Raw genomic sequence first — 5038 nt, forward strand, 5'->3', positions numbered from 1 at the left:
TATCGGCCTTTTTTAACTGAGGAAACAACAGAAAATACAAAACTTGTCGAAAACCCAAAAAACTTGGTATCGTGCATTACATTGGTCTTACATGGTTTGAAAAAATTGGGACATTTAAGGGATGTCAAGAAACGAGGTGCTCCCAAATGGACCCTTCTAGCCTACCCGAGCATTCTCCGTTGAACATGATATTTTTTAGAAATGTCATGACTGACCACAACTTCTGCAAGTAGGTGGGAATGCACATGTTAGGCATCCATGCCTGGCTTGAATGACTTCTGACATCGTATGCATGTTGCTACATGTTAACCAGAAAATACAAAACTTGTCAAAAAAACAAAGAAACTTAGCAAGGTGCCTTGAATTGGTCATACAAGGCCATGAGAAAAAAGGTCATTTCAAGGATGTTGAGAAACAACGTGCTCCTAGACGGCATTTTGGCCTACACGAACATCATGCGTTCAATACGGTCCTTTTTCGAACATCCTTGAAATGACCTCATTTTTTTCAAGCAGGTGGGCATGCCCTTGGTAGGCATCCATGTGAGGTTTGGATGAATTCTGACACCGTTTGCATGTTGCCACACGTTCGGACATTTATCAACCTTTGCTCACAAGAAAAACTCCAGAAAATGCAAAATTGTCAAAAACTCGAACAATTTGGCATGGTTCCTTCAATTGGTCATACGAGGCCATGGAAAAAATTGGGGCATGTCCAAAAACATTGTGCTCTCATGTTATAAAACAACTAAGCTGCTTGTGCCTTGCTGGGCCGGCCCAGTAGCACAAACTCATGTGACTGGTGTACACTTTCCAGCGACGACCCGGCAGTGGGTACAATTTGCCAAAATATTACCCTTTATATGTTTAGTGGAGAGGGTTGTACCGAAGAGGGGCTTGTTTTAGTATTATATGTCAAGCATTACGTTGAGAGCTATGCTCTTTGTGCTGAGGGAACGCTTCCTCCTTTCCTATAGCTTGCATGCTTAAGATCCTCCTCAAGCAGCTTCTTCTTCTTCTTCTTCTTCTTCTTCTTCTTCTGCTTCTTCTTATGAGCCTTTTGTCTCAAACAAGTTGGGGTAGGCTAGATATGAAACCCTTTCATGAGGACGTCCCAGGAGGTCACCCATCCTAGTACTACTCTCGCCCAAATGGGTTTCATACCCAAAGGACTGGCTAGTTTTTACGTTGACTCGCCAAGCTTATCACAACCCTTATATATGAAACCCTTTCACGAGGACTTCCTAGGAGGTCACCCATCCTAGTACTACTCTCTCTCAAATGGGTTTCATACCCTTGTGACTGCATGACATCTAAACTATTGAAGGGTAAATTATTTCATATTCGTAAAACAAATACTCTCTGCAATAGATTTGATTTTACCAAAAGGCCCATGCACTACAAAACTAATATTATAAACTCATACATCATCTCATGGGAAGACGAAAAAGAGTAAAAAATCCCTTAGACCATGGACAGGATACAAAAGTGCAAACACAATTCGTTGTAGATTTTCCGAGGCTAGTTCTTCACAAAGGTGCTTAGCACGTCTAAGTAGTTGGGGAAGGTCTTGTGGGAGGTCCCTGATGGTGACCAGCACCTTGGTGCAGGCCGCCAAGGAGAAGGCCATGGCCATCCGGTGGTTGTCATAGGTGTCGATCGTCGTCCCGTTCAGCTTCTTCGATGGCGTGATGATGCACTAGGCCTGGTCTTCCTCAATTCGTGAACCCAGTCATAGGGCCTCCGCCGCATCACCCGCACTGCCGCTCACCTCTGCCTCGCCTCTGCATCCCCGTTCCCTTCCTCAACCGCATCAATCCTTGCCCGCATCTCGCTGCTGTTGCCCAAGATTTGATTTTTCACCCGCGACACCTCTCGCCCTCTCGTTCGCGTCTCCTACATCAGCCGAGAGCCTGCTCGCGATCGTGGAGGCTAAGGTGGCCGCGCTCCTCTGCGTCGCACGCCGCCTATGCCGCCGGCAGGAGGGGGCTGGGCGGGCAGGATTGAGCGCGGCCGCGCTGCTCTGGGTCGTGGCGGCCCCGCTGCTCTGGGTCGCGCGCCGCCGCCGCCGCCGACAGGTGGGGCCCAGGCCGGGCAGGATTGAGCACGGGCCATGGATATGGCGAGGTGGCTGACCTGTCCACGGCGCCGTCACCGTCGTGCTTCCATCTAGAGATGCTCGCGTGCCGGGAGACGAATCCACATCTTCTCCTGCTCGACTGCTTCCAGATCGAGGGACTGGTGCTTCTGCCCGCTATGGACGCTGCTGCTCCGCTCCACAATGGTTGTGAAAGATGGGTATCAATGCATCTTATGGTTACAAGTGTAGATGATAATATAAAGTACCTAAAGAACTGTGGAGCCAAACACCATATTTAAATGAGCTTAGAGATCATGCATTACACCCAAGGTCTCCAGTTTAGGCGCAGAGAGGATGGTTATTAGCAGCGGTGAATAACTAGAATCAAGGATCAACCCTTGAAGTGAAGGGGCATCTCGGATGATGAGCTTCCTTCCGTCAAAAGAAATTCCAATTCTTACAAGGTTAGGCGACTTTATTTGGAGACAACCGGTTCTAATTGTGAAAACAAGCACCAACCATTCTAGTGCAGGGCAACTAGAGTGGATGATGTTGTGCAATGAGGCCTCCGATATACGAACCCGCACAAGTGAAAGTTTCTGGAGAAATGGGAGTCGAAGGTTTAGTACCAGATTTTCTTGTAGGTAGCACATCGCAAAGGTGGCGGTGTGGAGAGAGGAGGAAACCCGCAAGATGGACATCAGTGTTGAAGGCACAAGTTCATGGTGTTCGGTATGTGGTATGGGATTTCCAGGGGAATAGTAGAACTCAAGCAGCTGTAGTTCTGTGAATTCAGGGGATTTCAGCCAGGCATCCACCATGCAGGGCATGGTATGCTTGCTCAGGTAGCATGACGGGATGCAGAGGCTTTGAACGGAGCCATGGTGGGAGGAGATGATGGCTCTGGGAATTTCAAAATCATTGAATAGAGAGAGCTGATGACAGTCGAGATTAAGGGGCACGACGCACCATAGAGGGCGCCACCGAATTGAGAGGACTTGGGTGCGGCACAATACTTGATGGGGAGAAGCGAGATGATCTCCGCAAGGACGGCGTCTGGGAGATCGCTGATGTGGTCCACCCGAGATTCTATGGGTTCCTGGGCTCCGGTGGGGGTGGGGTCGCCGCTTCTCCCCGCGCTGCCGGGTGCGGGATCTACAACAGGCGTCGCCGCTGGTGGGAGCCTCATCTTCTTGGCGCTGGGGTCAGCCGACTCCATTTTCCTCGAGGGTGTCTCGTGGGACTCATCGATTTGAGCATAGTAACGAATGACGAGCCTAGTTGTAGTGCGAGAGAAGAAGAAGGGGAGCTTGGGGTTTCTGTAGGAGTGACGAAGAAGGGGAGCTGGGGTTTTCTGTAGGAGTGAGGTGAGGAATTTGGGGTTACGAGTGGAGCGAGCTGACATGAGGTGGGTGGGAGCGAGGAGGAAGAAGAGCACCCAGGTTTTTTGGGGGGGTTGGCGGTGTGCTGGGTGTGGGTAGCGCCTCTCATTCAATAAATATATGGGCTTTTGAATTGATTTTACTATTTAGTAGTGTGGATGGGCTGTTTTGTCTTGGGCCCAGAGAAACAATTACTACTAGTACAGTGGAGACACTCTACAGCTACCCAAAAAAACAATTACTACTTGTACAATGGAAGACACTCTACCACTTCTGGCTCCTCCTAGGTCATTGAAACGTCTCCCTCTACTGAATGTCGTTATACTTTTGTTCACCGACATGCGGGCCATGCAGAGCGCGGGGCAGTAAGCAGGCGGAGAGTCACCCCGGTCGTAGTGCGGCAGTAAGGAGCAGTCGTATCACAAAACCCCACCTCCCCGCAGTCTAAATTTGATGGACGAAGCAACCATCATTTCACTCTTCACTGAATACCCTTCTCCCTCACCGTCTTCAAGAAAGGCAACACTCGTATTTGCCGCTGTTCTTCTCTCCCAACGAAGGGAAGGTAAGCGGATCCGTGATGTTGGTATATTTTCGTTTAGAGAAAAAAGAACTTTTGCAAAGAAGTAGCCGATCCTCACTCTATTTTTGTTTCATTGTCATTTCGATTGTGTTTTCCTTTCAGTGGTCTCCTAGTATTCGTCAGTTTCATGATGGACCAAGGAGAACCAGGTAAAGATCTGCCGATATTGGAGCAGACGCGGGAGGCTGATCCCCACGAGACAGAAAGCCCCAAGAAGGTGGAGGCAGCCACCGAGCCGACCCCAGATACGCTCACGGCCACTACTGAGATGGTCAACGCCCCGTTTGAGGTTACAGCCCCCGTCGCACTGCAGGAGCTGTTTTCCCACTTCGAGGGTGTGTCCCCCCCTGCTGAGCTGCCCAAGGTGATTTTCTTCTTTGCTGATGTCGATTGTGGTTTTTCATCTAAGTATGTGGTGATTAATAATGCAAAATTTTATTAGATTCGATGACATGCTATACATAGTGGTTTAAATAACTTGTGTTTCTTATACTGAAAAGTAATTCAGAATTTGTTTCTATTTCAATTAGAGCCCTGATGCAGACATGGATTGTGTGGTTGTACATGTCACTCGCTATGAGGCGGATGACCTGAATATACGCACTAGGAAAACAAAGTTCTTAGGCTGTTGGATCCTGGAAGCCATTTGCGGTTATACCAATGAAGAGTTGTATTCAAGCCTCACTATTGTCAGGCGTGTTGTCCAGGGTGTACTGAAGCACAAGAAGTCCAAAGCTACTCCTTCGTTTGTGAGGCATATTGTTCTTGTCAAGCTTACGCAGGAAGATAACGTGGCATGCCTCCACAAACAAGTTTATCAGTGGCAAGGCCACCAGGTTGTCTTCATGAAGGTTCACAGGATTGAGCTGCTGCGGGACGTCCTCGATGATGTTCATGGCAAGGTCCGTCTTGTGTCCAGCCCAAATTAGATCGAGGCATGAAATAGTTGCCCCAGCTAGTGTTTAATAGTAGTTTGGATTGTGTCTAATTATCC

Source organism: Triticum dicoccoides, chromosome 4A (assembly GCF_002162155.2).
Source record: "Triticum dicoccoides isolate Atlit2015 ecotype Zavitan chromosome 4A, WEW_v2.0, whole genome shotgun sequence".
Taxonomy (NCBI): domain Eukaryota; kingdom Viridiplantae; phylum Streptophyta; class Magnoliopsida; order Poales; family Poaceae; genus Triticum; species Triticum dicoccoides.